At 46.1% G+C, this 19,569-nt stretch overlaps 1 long non-coding RNA gene across 1 annotated transcript; it reads left to right on the plus strand.

The window, feature by feature from the left end:
* Positions 1–618: 618 nt before the first annotated feature.
* Positions 619–4,578, plus strand: LOC139358817 (uncharacterized). The gene is made up of 2 exons (XR_011614320.1): positions 619–798; positions 4,059–4,578. It is a non-coding gene; the product is annotated as an uncharacterized lncRNA (long non-coding RNA).
* Positions 4,579–19,569: the final 14,991 nt, after the last annotated feature.

The raw sequence follows: 19,569 nt of genomic DNA on the forward strand, positions 1-19,569 counted from the left end.
TGAGGAGAGGTGCATCCGCCAAGGTCAAGAGTGAGAGGGCCCCTGTGACAGTGGCCGTCTCCATGGAGCCCACGACAGAAAGGGGCAGCTTGAAGCCAGCCAGGATGGTTGCAGCTCAAGGGAGACCCTTTCTCCCCCCTTGCTATCTCCAACACCCCCCACTGTACCCCACGTGTAGATGAGGGAAGGAGAGATAGAGAAGGAGCCACCCACACCACCTCCCTGCAGCAGGCCTGAGAGTGAGGGGAGAAGGTTTAAGCCCTAAATCAAATTGGGAATTTTGGTTAGAAGCTTCACTGGACATTCTCATTTCTAAATTGAGTATATTTGTGACCTAAAGTGACCATAGAATTACCTGTTTCCTCAGAACGAGCAGAAGAGTAAGGGGGAGATTTCACTCAGTGGCAGGGAAAATGTTTCTCCACCAAATACATCTTAGAAGGGACACTGGGAGATAAAAATGAAGGTGTGCTTTGATTATGTCACAGGCCAGGTTTCTTCAACATTCTGCTCTCAGTGAGAAGGAGGATTCTCCAAAACAAGTCTAGGAAGTGAATGTTCCAGAATGTTCTAGAACTTGCTTCATTAGGCAGGCAAGAAGCATGCCTCTGGGAACCTCTTGAGCCCTTCATGGGCTAGCACACCAATACCATCCCCCCAGAAGCTTCAGTTGTTGGCTTCTAATGGCTTACTATTTCCATTTCTACTGAGAACTGCCATCTCAGGAATCACCTCACCCTGGAGTTTATTCCTCTCACCCACAGGGTGGCTGGCAGCCAACAGCTGACTCGTACAGAGGTACACAAAGCCAGCCTTTTTGCTAGACTTTACCTGAGACCACAGGTGTGGTCTGAAGAGCTGAAGATGATTCTGGGCATCAGGACGTGGTTTTGTGACTGGGCTATTTCACTAGCTCTGAGCTAGGTAATCCATTAGTGAAACTTCTAGATCCTAAATCAAACTACGTAGATTCAATTCACAGTACCATTACTTCCCTGCTGTGTGACCTTGGCCAATGACTGGTTACTACATCCCAGTTTTCTCATCTGTGATACAGAAGGCAAACACTGACCCACCTCGCAGGGCTTTGCAAGGATTCAACATACAAAAGTACCGAGGATAGTGCCTGGCACAGTCGATGGTGCTATTGTTATTCCTCCAGGCTAACAGCACTGACTAAGTGCAAAGGAAGTGGCTTTTTGCCGTCTAGTTGAGGATGCTGTATCCTGGGGTAAGTGGCCAGATCACAGGACAGCTGTGGTTCAATTGTAATAAAATAATCTCCCTTGGCTGGGCGTGGTGGCTCACACCTGTAATCCAGCACTTTGGGAGGTCGAAGCAGGTGGATCACCTGACGTCGGGAGTTCGAAACCAGCGTGGCTAACATGGTGAAACCTAGTCTCCGCTAAAAATACAAAAATTAGCCAGGCGTGGTGGTGTGTGCCTGTAATCCCAGCTACTCGAGCGGCTGAGGCAGGAGAATCACTTGAACCTGGGAGGCAGAGGTTGCAGTGAGCTGACATTGTAACACTGCACGAGACTCCATCTCAAAACCAACAACAACAACAACAACCCACCCCTTATGGAACCCTTACTATGTCCCAGTCCCTGTTCTACGTGCTGCATATGTGCTTATGTGCTAGTTCACTCTGTCTTCACTATCTTTCAAAGCTGATATAATTATCTCCTTTTTTTTTTTTTTGAGACGGATTCTTGCTCTGTGGCCAGGCTGGAGTACAGTGGCACGATGTTGGCTCACTGCAACCTCCGCCTCCCGGGTTCATGCTATTCTCCTGCTTCAGCCTCCTGAGTAGCTGGGACTACAGGTGTGCGCCACCATGCCCAGCTAATTTTTGTATTTTTAGTAGAGATGGGGTTTCACCATGTTGTCCAGGCTGGTCTCGAACTCCTAACCTCAAGTGATCTGCCTGCCTCGGCCTCCTAAAGTGCTGGGATTACAGGCATGAGCCACCGCACCTGACCAATTATCTCCATTTTACACATGAAAAAACTGAGGCCCAGAGAGTCTAAAAAACGAGCTATTAGATCCACAGGTTAAAAAAAAATGAGTGCATCTAAAATGATTACAGTTTAAAAAGCCAGGCCGGGAAGTAGTTTGCAGTTTCTTAAAAAGTTAAACATACGCTTATGTGACGAGCAGTTGTATTCCTGGGTAATGAAAGCATTTGTCCACTCAAAGACATGTACATGAATGTTCATAGCAGTTTTATTTGTAATAGTCAAAAACTGGAGGAAACAATAACATGCCCAGGGACGTGGATAAAGAAACTGTGGCATCTGTATCTTTCTTTGTTGTTTGTTGGAGACAAAGGGGAGTGCAGTGGTGCAATCACGGCTCACTGCAGCTCGACTTCAGGGCTCAAGTGATTCTCCCACCTCAACCTCCTGAGTAGCTGAGACTATAGACAGGCACACAGCACCATGCCTGGCTAATTTTTTGGTGTTTAGTAGCGACAGGGTTTCGCTATGTGGCCCAGGCTGGTCTCAAACTCCTGGGCTCAAGTGATCTGCTTGTCTCAGCCTCCCAAAGTGTTGGGATTACAGGTGTGAGCCACCGTGCTTCACCTGTGAGAGCTATTAGGTTGGTGCAAAAGTAATTGCGGTTTTGCCATTAAAAGTAATGGCAAAATGGCCGGGCATGGTGGCTCATGCCTGTAATCCCAGCACTTTGAGAGGCCGAGGCAGGCGGATTTCTTGAGGCCAGGAGTTCAAGACCAGCCTGGCCAACATGGTGAAACCCTGTCTCTACTAAAAATACAAAAATTAGCCGAGCATGGTGGTGCATGCCTGTAGTCCCAGCTACTCAGGAGGCTGAGGCAGGAGAATCGCTTGAACCTGGATGCAGAGGTTGCAGTGAGCTGAGATTGCACCATTGCACTCCAGCATGGGCAACAGAGCAAGAGCCTGTCTCAAAAAAAAAAAAAAAAGTAACAGTCAAAACCACAATTACTTTTGCACCAATCTGATATATGTGCATCTACATCTCAATCCTACTTAGCAATAAAAAAAGACAAATTATTGATATGTGCAATAGCATGGATAAATGACAAAATAATTATGCTGAATGAGAGAAGTCAGACAGAAAGAGTACATATTGGCCAGGTGCAGCGGCTCATGCCTATAATCCCAGCACTTTGGGAGGCCGAGGTGGGTGGATTATCTGAGCTCAGGAGTTCAAGACCAGCCTGACCAACATGGTGAAACCTCGTCTCTACTAAAAACACACACACACACAAAAGAAAATTATCCAGGTATGGTAGCACACGCCTGTGATGCCAGCTACTAGTGAGGCTGAGGCAGGAGAATTGCTTGAACACCCGCAGGGGCAGAGGTTTCAGTGAGCCAAGTTTTCGCCACTGCACTCCCAGCCTGGGCAACAGAGAGAGGCTCTGTATACAAGAAAAAAAAATTAATAAAGAGTACATATAGCATGATTTCATTTCTATAAAATCCCAGAAAATGTAAAGCCATCTATAGTGAAAGAAAGCAACCTATAGTGATGATGGTTACCTGGAAATGGGGTGGTGGGATGAATAGGGGATGACTTATAAACCAGCATGAGGGAGCTTTTGGAAGCAATTGAAACACTTGGCATCTTGATTGTGGTGATGGTTCCTTGGGTATGTACATATGTTGAAACTCATCAAATGATTCAATTTCAGTATGTATTGAACATCAATTATATCTCAACAATGCTGTTTTATTTTTTATTTTTATTTTTATTTTTGAGACTGAGTCTCGCTTTGTCACCCAGGCTGAAATGCAGTGGCATGTTCTTGGCTCACTGCAACCTCCACCTTCTGGGTTTAAACGATTTTCCCGTCTCAGCCTCCCGAGTAGCTGGGATTACGGGCGTGCACCACCACGCCCAGCTAATTTTTGTATTTTTAGTGGAGATGGGGTTTCACTATGTTGGCCAGTCTGGTCTCGAACTCCTGACCGGTGATCCACCTGCCTTGGCCTCCCAAAGTGTTGGAATTATAGGCGCAAACCACTGTAGGTCTGGTGATAATGCTGATTTTTTTTTTTTAAACTAGAGTGGAACAATGAGGATTTGAATCCACGTATGTCTCACTGGACATATGCTCAGGAACTGGTAAGTTATAAAAAGACCTCCTTTATCGGCTGGAGACATAGAATTAGTCCAAATGGTGTCACCTCCAGGAAGCCTTACTGTCATTTCCATAGAGGACAATGGCCTGGGCCCACACCACCCTCCTGCCTGTCTTCAGCCTTTGTCAGTGGATCCTTTCCCCACTTGGAAGACTCCCCTTGCATCCTCCTCCATGTTGTCCTCCAAATGTGCTGGCCGAGAGCCCAGCGCCTGAATCAGAGGGACCTGGGTTTGAATCCCACCTCTGCCATTAAACACCAGCTGTCTGACCTCAACTGTGTTCCTTTGCTTCTCTGGGCTTCAGATTCTCCATCTGAATAATAATAGAAGCTACCTTGGGATTGCCTCAAGGATCAAATGCGAGAGAGTTCACCTTAAACAATGAGTGGAGGGCCTGGTGTGTAATAAAGCACTCAATAAATGTTAACTATTATTGATCTTCACCTGGGCAGTGGCTGCTGACTGTTTAAGTTTCTCAGCCTTTGAATCAGGTACTTCCGACCCAGCTCTATTTATTGACATGGAAAGATGCCCAAAGTGTACTGCTGAAGGGAAAAAAGCAGGCTACAAAAGAATATATTCCTCCCAGGTCATTTTAAAGATCAAAGCTAACCATGGACCTCTAGCACCTAGTAGGGTACCTGGGACACAGGAAGCCGTCACTGAAAGCTAGCTGTGACTATAGAATATAATACCATAGTAATACAAAAGCATTTTTGTAGTCCGTCTGATGCCACCTTCAAATATTATGTGAGCTCCTGTGAAACGAGATGATATTTGCAATGTGCTTGCATCAAAGGGAGGTAGCTGCGTATTCCCTTCTGCCTTCTTTCTGACACGTTTCAGAGAGTGATCATGGGCAGGGCTTGAGTTGACCTTGGGACCCATTGATCTGATGTGAATTTTGCTACTTTTTTTTTTTTTTTTTTTTTTTGAGAGACCGGCGAGTGCAGTGGCTGTTCACAGGCACGATCCCAGCACTGATCAGCGCGGGAGATTTGACCTGCTCTGTTTCCAGCCTGGGCCAGTTCACCTCTCCTTAGGCAACCTGGTGTTTCTTTGCTCCCAGGAGGTCATGTTTTGGTCCTTTTTTGTGTGGCACTGGAGTGAAAGAAAAGAAAAGCATTGCCCTTTGGCGTTGAGACTACAAACTTGGGTTTAGGGTGCTCTTTGTAATAACTGAGGTACTATAACACATTAAACACTCGGGGGCGCTCCAATCTGTTGGCAATAGAAATAAATACAAAAAGCCGTGATAATAACGATGCTATATGAATACTGCTGTTACATTTAACAATGCCGTTTACATTAAACACTGAGCTCTTACTATGAAAGCCTAAAATAGAGCAAGAGAGTCACAAACTTTATCACCTTTTAACCTTGCAAACATCTCATTAGAGAATATTATCAAAGATTTTCTAATAGGGCATATCACTCTGTGGGATTTAAAAAATTTGTGTATTACATATATACATATATATACACATATATACATATATACATATACATATATATACACATATATACATATATATATATACATATACATATACACATAATTTTTTTTGAGACAGGGTCTCACTCTGTCGCCCAGGCTGGAGTGTAGTGGCACAATCGCAGCTCATAGCCTAGATCTCCTGGGCTCAAGCGATCCTCCTGCCTCAGCCTTCCAAGAAGCTGGGATTACAGGTGTGCACAACTATACCTGGCTAATTTTTTAATTTTTCTGTAGAGACAGGGTCTTGCCATGTTGCCCAAGCTGGTCTTTGACCTCCTGAAGTACTAGGATTATAGACGTGAGCCACTGCAACTGGCCTAAAAATATATTTTTTTAATGGAGTTGTAATTCACAAGTGTTGTAAAAGGTAAAAACATTAAGTGTACAGCTTGGTGAATTGTTACATGTGTATACACACAGGTAACCTCCATCCGGATCAAGATGTGAAGCTTTTCTAATATCCTTTCTACTCACTCCTACTCCCACCCAAGGCAACCATGCTCCTAATTCTATTACCATTTATTCGTTTAGCTTATTTCTGAACTTCACGTAAATGGAATCATACATATGCAAACTTTAGGGTTGCCATAAAAATCCAGGATGTCATTTTTCTTTTTTTTGAGATGGAGTCTTGCCCTGTCACCCAGACTGGAGTGCAATGACACAATCTCAGCTCACTGCAATCTCCATCTCCCGGGTTCAAGCAATTCTCCTGTCTCAGCCTCCTGAGTTGCTGGGATTAGAGGTGCGTGCCACCACGCCTGGCTAATTTTTTTTTTTGTATGTTTAGTAGAGACATGGTTTCACCATGTTGGCCAGGCTGGTCTCAAACTCCTGACCTCATGATCCGCCCACCTTGGCCTCCCAAAGTGCTGGGATTACAGGCATGAGCCACTGCACCTGGCCTCAATGTGCTCTTCTTAATCACTGTATAGTCATCGTCTCCTCCTCCTCCTCCTCCTCCTCCTCCTCCTCCTCCTCTTCTCCTCCTCCTTCTTCTCCTTCTCCTTCTCCTTCTCCTTCTCCTTCTTCATCTTCTTCTTCTTCTTTTAGAGATAGGGTCTTGCTATATTGCCCAAGCTAGTCTCAAACTCTTGAGCTCAACTAATCCACCCGCCTCAACCTTCCAAAGTGTTGGAATTACAGATATGAGCCGTAGTTCCCAGCCCATGAGCCACTCAATTGCTGTATAATGTTCTATTGTACAAATGTACCACCATGTATTTATTCCTTCTACTGTCGGTGGCCAAGGGTGGGTTATCTTAGAAAAGCAGTGTAGAGTGGTGGTAAGTGGGTACACTGTGGTATCAGAGGCCTGGGGAATTTGTCTCTTAGCTCCACCTTTTACTTGTGACCTTAGCCAAGTTACTTAATCTCCTTGTGCCTCAGCTAATTCAACATTAATATGGACTAAGAATAGTACCTCAAATGCTGTTGTATGGTTTAAAGGAGATATTCCATATAAACTACTTCAAATTGGTCCCAGCACAGAGTTAACTCAGTACATGTTATCTATGTCATACCCGTTAAACCTAGAAGACTGAAGTTCAGAGGCTTGACAAGCCTTGCTCAAAGTCACACACCCAGTATGTAACAGATTCCTCTGTCATGGATATTGACTAAATTAGAGTCATTCATTCAACACTTTTTTGCGCATTTATTATGTGCCAAGCACTCTTTTAGGACCGAAAACAGCCAGAAAGTTTCTATCAATATGAAATGTACATTCTTTTTATTTGTTTGAGATAGAGTCTCACTCTGTTGCCCAGGCTGCAGTGCAGTGGCGTAATCTTGGCTCACTGCAACCTCTACTTCCCGGGCTCAAGCGATCCTACCAACTCAGCCTCCCAAGTAGTTGGGACTACAGCTACATGTTGCAACACCTTAGCGAGGTCTCACTAAGTTGCCCAGGCTGGTCTCAAATGCCTGTGCTCACATGATCCTTCTGCCTCGGCCTCCCGAAGTGCTGGGATTACAGGTGTGAGCCACTGTCTCCAGCCTAAATCAAATTCTTACTTATAGAAAGAAGCTTATAGACATGGCAAGGTGCCTGGAATATCTTGTTTAGTGTGTATATGTTTATGTGTGTATATATATGTATATATATGTGTGTGTGTGTGTGTGTGATATAAATCAGGTCCTAAGACCATAAGCAGGTGTGGTATGTCTGCATGTAGCACCGTCTGGGGATACACTGAACAACCCTTTAAGTAGCACTTATTCTGTGCTGGGTGCTGTGCTAAGCACTCCACAAATGGTTAGCTTGTCCATGCTCCTAACATTTAATACACTATATCTGACAGGTGCTGCCATTATACAGTTTTGCAAGTAAAGAAACAGGCAGAGGAGAGGCTACACTGTAGCATGGTTAGGTTACAAGCCAGCACATGGTCCCGGGCACTTTGGTCTGAGTCTGTGCTCTTGACCACTTAGCTCTGCTACCTCTGCTAAGAGTGTTTTTCTCTGGGTAGTAAAATTTCCACGTTTTGAACTTAGTTATTTGTACTTCTCTTTATTGGTTGAGCTTTTGTGATAAGTAGGTTCCGTTTTCATTAAAAAAAAAATTACTAGAGTTCTAATATGGATTTTTTATGTCTTTAAGAATTAACTGTGAACGCCTGCAGGGAAGGCTAGAATCCTAAGAGGGAGTCATTTTGCCAAAGGGACAAGCCACTCCGGTCTTTTTTTGTGGCAGTGAGACTACTGTCCTTGGTGTTGAGGACCCAGGGACCAGCCCTGACTTCCTCCCACCCTAGGACACCCTGTGATCCTGGGCAAGTCCCTGGTGTCCCTGTCACTACCTTCCACCAGCAAGGCACCTGGCATGGAGTAGCCCTTAATAAATATCCGTTGGATAGAGGAAGAATGAACCGCTGTCTCCTCTGGGCCTTGCTCCACCTCCTCCACCACCAAAATCTGCTCCCTGCCTATCCTTGGGGCCTTGAGAATTAACAAATGAATAAAGTCACTGTAAAGTGCCCATTATTTACAAGTTTTTACATTTATTTATTTATTTATTTATTTATTTTGAGACAGAGTCTCACTCTGTGGCCCAGGCTGGAGTGCAATGGCACGATCTTGGTTCACTTCAATCTCCGCCTCCCAAGTTCAAGCAATTCTCCTGCCTCAGCCTCCTGAGTAGCTGGGATTACAGGCGCCCACCACCATGCCCAGCTAATTTTTGTATTTTTAGTAGAGACAGGGTTTCACCATGTCGGCCAGGCTGGTCTTGAACCCTTGACCTCAAGCGATCTGCTCACCTTGGCCTCCCAAAGTGCTGGGATTACAGGTGTGAGCCACCACACCCAGCCTTGTTTGCAGGTTTTTAGAAAGGCAAACAGCAAGTGACATCCGACCCAACCAGATGGATAATGAATGGTGGCCCGTCAAGCTAGGAGAGTGTCCTTCCAAATGTCCCTGAAAACACTGTGCAGGCCACTTCGGAGACAGGCCCAGGCCTCCCTGCGGCAAGGGCTGCTGGGAGTTTCCTGCCTGTGACCACCCCCACCTCGTGACCCGGCTCCTATCACCCCAGCCTTAGAAAGGCTGGGCCGCGGGGCCATAAATGCCTGTTATCATCAGTCTGTATCTCTAGAGTCGGGCTGTTTACCAGCAGCCCTGCAATTATTTTTATTACATACAAGTCCTATAATTAATTTTTATCACTGTTTTCTCACAGCCACCTTGCAAGGAGGGCTAGTTTTGCTCTCTTTTGGTTTGCAGTTGGGGGAACTGGAACCCAGGCCTTGAAGGGGTTTCATGGAATTTCCTGGCTTTGCCCAAAGTTCTAGAAAGGGTCAGAGTTTGAATTCATAGACAGTGCTGGTCCGAGCAGAGAGTTAGCAGCAAGGCGGGGTGGGTGGTGGAGAACAGCCATTCAGAATAGACGAAAGTCCTGAGATTTGGCTGCTTCCTAGCTGTGTGACCTTAGGCAAGTCACTCAAACTCTCTGTGCCTTAGTTCCTTTTTTGTTTGTTTGTTTGAGATGGAGTTTCGCTCTTGTTGCCCAGGCTGGAGTGCAATGGTTCGATCTCAGCTCACTGCAACCTCCGCCTCCCGGGTTCAAGCGATTCTCCTGCCTCAGCTTCCCCAGTAGCCGGGATTACAGGCATGAGCCACCATGCCCGGCTAATTTTGTATTTTTAGTAGAAACAGGGTTTCTCCATGTTTGTTAGGCTGGTCTGTAACTCCCGACCTCAGGTGATCCACCCACCTCAGCCTCCCAAAGTGCTGGGATTACAGGTGTGAGCTACAAGCCTGGCTCCCCCCTACCCCCCCCTTTTTTTTTAAGAGACAGAGTCTTGCTCTGTTGCCCAGGCTGAAGTGCAATGGCCTGATCATAGCTCACTGCAGCCTTGAGCTCCTGGGCTGAAATGTTACTCTTGCCTCAACCTCCTGAGCAGCTAGGACTACAGACGGGCATCACTGAGCCCAGCTAATTCGAAAAATATTTTTTGGTAGAGATGGGGGTTTTACTATGTTGCCCAGGCTGGTCTTGAACCACTGGCCACAGGCAGTCCTCCCATCTCAGCCTCTCAAAATTCTGGGATTAACAGGCGTGAGCCACTGTGCCTGGCTGTGCCTTAGGAAGGAATAACAGTACTCAACTCATTCGTTAGTACAGATGGGTGCTCAGTAACTGAGGTTCTATTGACTCTTGAGTTGGAACCTGGATTCATCTAGGACCTGTCCCACTGGATGACTTGGTCATGCCCCTTGCCATCCCTGAGCCTCAGATGCCTCATCTGTAAAATGGACATCATCTTGCCTGCTGCACCCTCTGATCTCTCATCTCTAGTCCCATCGGTCTTCGTCACATCTTCCAACCACCCCCAGCTTTGCCTTGTTAATTCCCAATTATCCACTCAGATATTCTTCCTTCCCTCCCTCCCTTCTTCTCTTCTCTCATGTAATAAATATTTTGTGACCACCTGCTATGTGGCAGGTGATGGATAAGACAGGCAAAATCATTGTCTTCATGAAGGGGAGATAGACAATAAACTAAAAAAAGAAAAAAAGGGCCGGGCGCAGTGTCTCACATCTGTAATCCCAGCACTTTGGGAGGCCGAGGCAGGCAGATCACCCAAGGTCAGGAGTTCAAGACCAGCCTGGCCAACATGGTGAAACCCTGTCTCTACTAAAAATTCAAAAAATAGACAGGCATGGTGGTGGGCGCCTGTTGTACCAGCTACTTGGGAGGCTGAGGCAGGAGAATCGCTTGAACCCAGGAGGCAGAGGTTGCACTGAGCCGAGATCTCGCCACTGCGCTCCAGCCTGAGTGACAGAGCAAGATACAGTCTCAAAAAAAAAAAAAAAAAAAAGGAAAAAAGAAAACCCCAAATAAACAAGAGAATTGCAGACTGCAATCGGCATTTCCTAAGGGGAAGTTATAGCACCCTAAGAGGAAGTAACTGGGAAGGTTATTTCCTAGAAAGGCCTCTCCAAGGAGACACTTTTGTTTTTTCATTGTTTTTTTTTTTTTTGAAACGGGGTTTGGCTCTGTTGTCCAGGCTGGAGTGCAGTGGGGAGCCCAGCCCTGACAATTGTATTCTTATCACCAGTTCAGCAAAGGGTCGTCAGATGCTTCCCGTACTTGGAATGGATTATTTCCTCATTTGTTTTCCCTTCTATCCAAACACAATGCTGCTTTGTCCAGAAAAATATTTCCAAATGGTAATGGTTTCTGTGTATGTGTTTCAAAAAATTTTACATCAAATTTGAAGTATAATACACATATGGCTGGGCATGATGGCTAATGCCGTAATCCCAACACTTTGGGATGCCGAGTCGGGAGGATCACTTGAGCCCAGGAGTTGGAAGCTAGCCTGGGCAACATAGTAAGACCCCCCTGCCTCTACAAATAATAATAATAAATTAGCCAGGCATGGTGACACATGCCTGTATGTAGTCCCAGCTACTCGGGAGACTGAGGTGGGAGGATTGCCTGAGCCTCACGAGATGGAGGCTGCAGTGAGCTGTGATGGTGCCACTGTACTCCAGCCTGGGTGACAAAGACCTCAACTCAAAAGAAAACAAAAACCAAAAAACAGACATCAAAAAATGCACAAAACTCAAGTGTGCAGCTCAACGAATCATTGCAAACAGAACCCCCATGCCACCGGGACCCAGACGAAGAAATGGAACCCGGCCAGGCTCCCAGAAGTCTTCCCTTTGCCCCTCACAGTCACTCACTAGCACCCTCTCCAGGGTAACCACAAGCCTGACTCCTGACACCAGAGATGAATCTTGTCTGTTGTTAAATGTTAAAGAAACGGAATAACACAGGATGTAGTCTTTTGTGTCTGGCTTATGTTTGTGAAATTCATCCATATTTTTCATAGCTAGAGTTTATTCTTAGTGCTGTATAGTGTTCCGTTGAATGAATATGCCACAGTTTCAAATAGTTTTTTTTTTTTTTTTTTTTTTTGAGACAGCGTCTTGCTCTGTCGCCTGGGCTGGAGTGCAGTGGTGCAATCTTGGCTCACTGCAACCTCCACCTCCCGGGTTCAAGCCATTCTCTGCCTCAGCCTCGCGAGTAGCTGGGGTTACAGGTGCCTGCCACCACACCCAGTTAATTTTTGTATTTTTAAAAATTTTTGTAATTTTTGTATCTCGGCCAGGCTGGTGTTGAACTCCCAACCTCGTGATCCACCTGCCTCAGCCTCCCAAACTGCTGGGATTATAGTCATGAGCCACTGTGCCTGTCCAGTTTGTTTTTTTTTTAAACAACTTTCCTGATAATCTGAGCATCCATTCAGTGTGGGCAGGGCAGCGGTGGGAGGAGAGCAGGAACTGGGTTTGACCCACAGGCACGTTTTGTTTCACACACCTTGTGTTTTTGTATCGTTTTCATTGAATTAGTTGCTGATGAAGATGGATATTTGTCTCCTCCTGAAGAATCTGCCGTTGCTGGTCCCCAATTCCAAGTGCCTGGAGTTGAGTCCTGGCTGCCTCTTCTCAGCTCGTGCATTCCATTCCCATTTGCCACAGTCCCCACCACTCCCTGTTGCTCTAAAACCACTCACTGACATCACCCACCTGGCCCTGTAAACATTTGAGTCTTCCATTCTAGCTTTAATTCAGCAGAGGTGGCCAAAATGCTTTATTCTAAGGTCTGCACAACAGTGGGCTAACCAAGCAGCTTAAGTTAGTTTATACGTGGCCTCCATAGTGTTAAACTTTGGGATGCATATTTCAGTGTTCAAAAATGTATTGTCATTATTACTATTTCAAAAATGTTTTAAAATATATTTCCATTATTATTATCATCATTATTGACATTATTACTGTCTCCAAAGATGTTTTAAAAATATATTTGCCTGGTGTGGTGGCTCACGCCTGTAATCCCAGCACTTTGGGAGGCCGAGATGGGCAGATCACTTGAAGTCGGGAGTTTGAGACCAGCCTAGCCAAAATGGTGAAACTCTATCTCTACTAAAAATACAAAAATTAGCTGGGCATGGTGGTGCATGCTTGTAATCCCAGCTACTTGGGAGGCTGAGGCTGAAGAATCGCTTGAGCCCGGGAGGCAGAGGTTGCAGTGAGCTGAGATCGTGTCACTGCACTCCAGCCTGGGCGACAGAGCGAGACTTCATCTCAAAAAATAAAAAATAAAAATATATTCAAATATATAGTAGAGGTCAAATTAAATATGGCAACTCTGGACCCAGATGGCCTGGAATCAAATCCTCGCTTTACTACTCAGGAGTTGTGTGAACTCAGGCAATTACTGAAACTTTCTGTGCCACTGTATAAAGAGAGATGTTAATATTTACCTTGCTGGGTTCTTATAAAGATTAAATGAGCTAATACTTGTAAAGTCAGTGCCTGGCACAAAATAAGTATTCAACATATATTGTTTGTTTGTTTGCTTGTTTATTTATTTATTGTGAGATGGAGTCTCACTCTGTTGCCCAGGCTGGAGTGCAGTGGCACAATCTTGGCTCACTGCAACCTCTGCCTACCGGGTTCAAGCGATTCTCCTGCCTCAGTCTCCCAAGTAGGCAGAATTACAGGCATCTGCCACCACTCCCAGCTAATTTTTGTGTTTTTAGTAGAGATGGGGTTTCGCCGTGTTGGCCAGGCTGTTCTCGAACTCCTGACCTCAAGTGATTCGCCCAAGTCAGCCTCCCTAAGTGCTGGGATTACAGGCGTGAGCCACTGTGTCGGGCGGCTAGCTATTTATTATCTTTAAAATTAGTATGGCAAGCTGATCATTTGACCTGCTGGGGTGACCAACCATCCTAGTCTGCTGAGACTGAGGAAGAGTTTCAGGACACAGGACTTTCAGAGCTAAAACTAGACAAGTCCTGGCCAAAAGAGGATGAGTTGGTCACCCTAGCCCTGCCTGACGATAATATTTCACTCCAGTTTAACAGACTGATCTTTTACTTTTATTAAATTACAGGTTTGATGTTGAAAATGATATTCGCACTACATATTGTAGAAACCCCCTCAAGCATCCCTATGGTATAATTTCTGCAAAACACTAATCTTGCTTACATTTTCCTCATGTTACAGATTGGGAAAGTGAGGCCTGGGGTGTAAACCAGTGGCAGAGCTCTTCCCTAGACCTGTTGTGAAGCCACTGCCCCATCACCTGGTGCTCAACATGCACTAGGTAACACTGTAAGTGATTTTCATTAAATTTAATCTCATATAATCTTAGGAGGTGGGCTCTACCATTATAACCATTTTAGAGATGGGATGCTCGTAGCTGTCTTCTGTCCCACAGACTCACCCATATCCCTGGGATTAGAATTCATTCATTCTGTACATCTTTGCCTGATTGTGGTTTCCTTGGAACTTTTGTTACAGGGAAACACAGCAAGGTTTCCTGGGTCTTGTTTAGCCATTGAGCCTAATCTGTCTGTTTCAAGACTTTTTTTTTTTTTTTTTTTTGAGACAGAGTCTTGCTCAGTCACCCAGGCTGGAGTGCAGAGGCATAATCTCAGCTCACCGCAACCTCCACCTCCCAGGTTCAAGCAATTCTCCCTGCCTCAGCCTCCCGAGTAGATGGAATTACAGGCGCTCACCACCATACCTAGCTAATTTTTTTTTTTTTTTTGTATTTTTAGTAGAGACAGGGTTTCACCATGTTGGCCAGGCTGGTTTCGAACTCCTGACCTCAGATGACCCGCCCACCTTGGCCTCCCAAAGTGCTGGGATTACAGGCATGAACCACCGCCTGGCCTTGTTTTAAGATATTTTTAAAAGACCTTTTGTTTCAGTTAGCAAATGTCTGCTACTCTCCTACTGGGGCTATGTGGTGACTGACAAAGACTTTGCCCTCAAGGACTCGAGGCTGCTGGGGAACCCTGCTCACCGGGGTCTCTCTCCACTGCACTATGGCCAGCTTGAGGGCAAGGTTGGGGTCTTTTCACCTCTGTGTCACTAAGACGAGATCAGCAGCATGTGTGGAAACTGGCAGATCACACCACAATGCAGAGAGGGCAGCAGGAGTCCAGATCCCAGCCATGACCTGTCGAGCTTCAGGCAGGGAGCAGTGGGAGTCCCAAAAACTTATGAGGGTTTCTCAGTCTCAGTGCTATTGATATTTGGGGCTGGCCAGTTCTGTTGTGGGGGATGTCCTGTGCGGGGTAGGATGGTTAGCACTGTCTGTTGCCTCTGCCAGTAGCGTCTTCTCAACCAGTCATGACAACCTAAAGCATCTCCAGACATCACCGAATGTCCCCTGGGGGCAAAGTCACCCCAGGTTGTGGACTGCTGGCTTAACTGAAGCAAACTTAACGAAGAAAGTGTTTGCAGAGGTGAGGCATGCAGGGACTGGCAACAGTGGGGAGCTGTTGGCACCCCAAGGCCAAAGGGGTGAGAGACAGAATGGTGTTACTTGACCCAGAGATAGCTGGAGCCATATAAGTAAGGCTAAGACAGGAGTTGAGGCTGTGGAGAAATTCAGCCACTGCCAAAATTAAGGCAAAACAGGGAGGGAGCTGGGGGTGGCATAAACACGCCCACTTCTCCCTCATCCTGCCCTTTTATCTCTGCCGATTCTTCCCCTTGGCTGAATGCATTGTGATGTCAGAAGGCACAGGTGCCTCCAGGCCACAGAGCAGGATGCGGTGGGTAAGCAGAGAAGAAACATCACAAGGAGGCAGGCGCAGGCCCCAGAAGACAGGACATTTGTGTACATCTTGGAGGATGTGTACTTTGGAGAAAGCTGGGAAGGAGTATCTCACCAGCGGGAAGAGCATGCATGAAGCAATGGAGTTCTGAGACAGCCTGGCTCCCTGCATTGTTTATTTAATTGTGATTGTTTGTTTGATTGACTGTGCTCTGTGTGCACGTGGTGAAAATAAAACATTTCAAAAGGTACAAAAGGGCATAAAATGAGAAGTAGGTCTTCCTCCCACCCTGACCCCAGCTACCCAGCCCCCCTACATCCCCCCGAAAACCATCTTGCTCTCTGGTCTCTCATCGCCTTCCAGAAATAGTTAGTGCACATGCTAGCTTGTGTCACCTAAACTCCTAATTTGATTTAATTTCACGGGTGTTTGCAGAGCCCCTATTGTGTGCAAAGAAATGAACTGAGCTCTCTGGTCTCAGACCCTACTCTGATCCACTAAGCACCGGCGGCTTCAGGCCCACCACGGCTGGCCTCCCATCTCTTTCTCTAAGCAACGGGTCAGCCTGCTACAGTTATGTTGTTCAACTTATTTTATTTTATTTTGTTTTATTTTGTTTTATTTTATTTTATTTTATTTTATTTTATTTTATTTTATTTTATTTTTTGAGATGGAGTCTTGCTCTGTCACTCAGGCTGGAGTGCAATGGTGCTATCTCAGCTCACTGCAACCTCCGCCTCCTGGGTTCAAGCGATTCTCCCACCTCAGCCTCCTGAGTAGCTGGGATTACAGGCGCCTGCCACTACACCTCGCTAATTTTTGTATTTTTAGTAGAGGTGGGTTTCACCATGTTGGTCAGGCTGGTCTCAAACTCCTGGCCTCAAGTGATCCACCCGCCTCAGCCTCCCAAAATGCTGGGATTACAGGCATGAGCCACCGTGTCCGGCCTCAATGGATGTTTTGTGGATTGGACTGAATTAAAACTGAACCATTGGTGAGAAGCAAATTATAATGCAGGAGCACACATAAACCTTGGGTGTGGTTCAGGAGACCATGTGTTTTGGGGAGAGGAGTGAGGGTTCTGTCTCCAAAGGCTTGCTCTTGCTGGAGCCAATGGACAGTTGTCTAAGAAGGAAACGCCTATAGTGTGACCTAGAGGGGGCACTAGAGTGTGAGCAGGTTGGGTCCTATCACCTTTGTGGGACTTGATCTGGCTTAGATCAGTCCAGGGAAGACCAGATCTTGCCTGGCTACTCCCAGCTGGTGTCTGTAGCCCTTGGGGGAGTTTAAGACTAGGAGAGGGGAGTTTCTGGCCAGCTGCCGAAATAGGGAACCCCATAACCAACATGTAAACTTGTCGGTGCCTAGAAGCAAGCAACCAAATCTGGTTCTCAGATGCCCAGGCGGAAGCCAGGAGGCCAGAGCAGCCCAGGTCTCCAGGAGCAGACAAGGACCAGGCTCTTCCTTGCCTGCCCTGCTCTTCCCTGCTGATCTCTCTTGTTCTCTCAACACCTGGCTCTTTCCTGACAGTGCCTGTGTGTTGAGCACTTCAGGGCAAACACTTGCCTGCCATGATGGACCACCTTTCTGTGCAGATGCTGAGTACACACCAGCTCCCACTCCCACGGCTGCTTTGCAAGGACAGTGTTAATGATCCTCACTTTGTAAACAAGGAAAACTGAAGCTCAGAAAAGAGGGATGGAGGGCGGTAAGGTCGGGCATCCTACACATATGGTGATATCATTGGACATTTTGTGTTGAAGAACGATGGAGTGTTGAACACAGAATCACAGAATTTTACTTTATTTTATTTTTTGAGATGGAGTCTCAGTCTGTCACTCGGGCTGGAGTGCAGTGGCGCAATCTTGGCTCAGGGCAACCTCCACCTCCTGGGTTCAAGGGATCCTCCTGCCTCAGCCTGCCGAGTTGCTGGGATCATAGGTGTGCACTACCAGGCCTTGCTAATTGTTTTGTGTTTTTAGTGGAGACGGGGTTTCACCATGTTGGCCAGGCTGGTCTCAAACTCCCGACCTCAAGTGATCTGCCCACCTTGGCCTTGCAAAGTACTGGGATTACAGACATGAGCCACTGTGCCTGACCAAGAATTTTAGAATCATGAAATCCAGGAGTCCCGGACTCCCAGGTTACCAGTATAACCCACACTGCCACAAACTCCCTGTCCGTTTCCCACACTGTAAGTGAAATGTCTCTCTGGGGCCCACCTCCCAGCCACTCAGGCCTCTTCTTCGCTCACCTGGGGTCTTGTTCCAGACTTTTCTCTTGTTTCTCCTCCTTCCAAACCTGCACACAGCAGCCAGAGGCACCTTTCCAAACTACTAAGCAGATCGTGCCACTCTGCTCCCCCTTAAAACCCTTCCCTGGCTCCCCTTTGCCCTCAGGATAAAGTTCAAACTCCTTGACATGGTTTACTAGATTCTCAGTCATCTGGCCACAGTCTCTGGCCACTCCACCCCTCTTCTACCACCCCCCACCCCCAACTCTATACCAACCCATACAGAACTCGTTTTGTTTCACCAGATGTGCTGGATGCTGGCTGTCTCCCCTGACCCCTGGACCTTTGCACTGATTGTTCCCACGACCTGGAACACAGTCTACACCACCACCTCCTTCTCTGATTGAAGTACTCTCTCTTCTTGTTTGCTCTGGGGACAGTTTCTGCTCACATGCCTCCTGAATATCTGGGTTGGTGTTCCTTCCTTTACCACACTCCCCACTCCAGTTGCTGTGCTTAACCACGTGGCAGAGGTCACTGCAACATGTGTGCCCGTGTGTTTGCCTGTGTCCGCATCTGCTCATGAGCCACAGGAGGGCAGATATCAGGGCCATCTTTTCTCTACTGAATCCCAGCACCCAGCACTGTGCCTGGCAGAGAAGAGTTGCTCATCCAAGACATATGTTGATAAATGAAGTTTAAGATGTTAGAATCACAAGCTTTTAGAGCCATGGACTTGGTGAAACAGAAGCCTAAAGTCTCAGAATTATATAATCCTAGACTTAGCGTTAATTATGCGAAGAAATTGAGAATATCCGAATCTTAGGATCTCAAGGTTGAAAGAATTCTTATATAGGCATCTTGTCCAAGGACTATCAGTGGATTAGAAAGTTTTAATTGTGCCCTTCTATATTATTTAATGTATATTTTTACATTTATTTATATAAAAATAATACATTTGTCTCTCAAACATTTATTTTAATAAAAGTTTAGTTGGCGCCTAGTGAGAATGCACTCACCACAGTGGCCTCAAACATTTATTTTTATAATGTATCCTTCTATATTTATTAAGCACTTATTTATTAACCAATATTAATTGAGCCTATTTATTCTGTGACCAGCACATAGTTGTGCTAGGCAACTATGTGAGTCATCTATGGTTGCATAACTAATTACCTTGATTTTAAAACAGAAAACATATATCATAGTTTCTGTGTGATAGGACTTCAAAAATGGCTTAGCTGGATGGTTCTAGCGTAGCTCTCTCATGAGGTTGTAGTCAAAATACCAGCTGGGACCATGATCCCCTGAAAGCTTGACTGGGGCTAGAGAATCCACTTTCAATCTGGCTCATTTGCATGGCTGGCAGTGGAGGAGGCCTCAGTTCCTCACATGTGGACCTTGCCATAGGATTGCTTGAGTGTCCTTACAACATGGCTGCTGGCTTCCCCAGAACAAGGGATTCAAGGTGGCAAGATGAAATCCACAATGCCTTTTATCATCTAGCCTCAAAAGTCACACTCCATCTTTTTCACAATATCCTAGTGATTACACAGGACAACGCTATTCAGTTTGGGAGGGGAGTACAAAAATGGTGGGAATACCAGGAAATGGGGAT

Source organism: Macaca nemestrina, chromosome 15 (genome assembly GCF_043159975.1).
Source record: "Macaca nemestrina isolate mMacNem1 chromosome 15, mMacNem.hap1, whole genome shotgun sequence".
Lineage (NCBI taxonomy): Eukaryota > Metazoa > Chordata > Mammalia > Primates > Cercopithecidae > Macaca > Macaca nemestrina.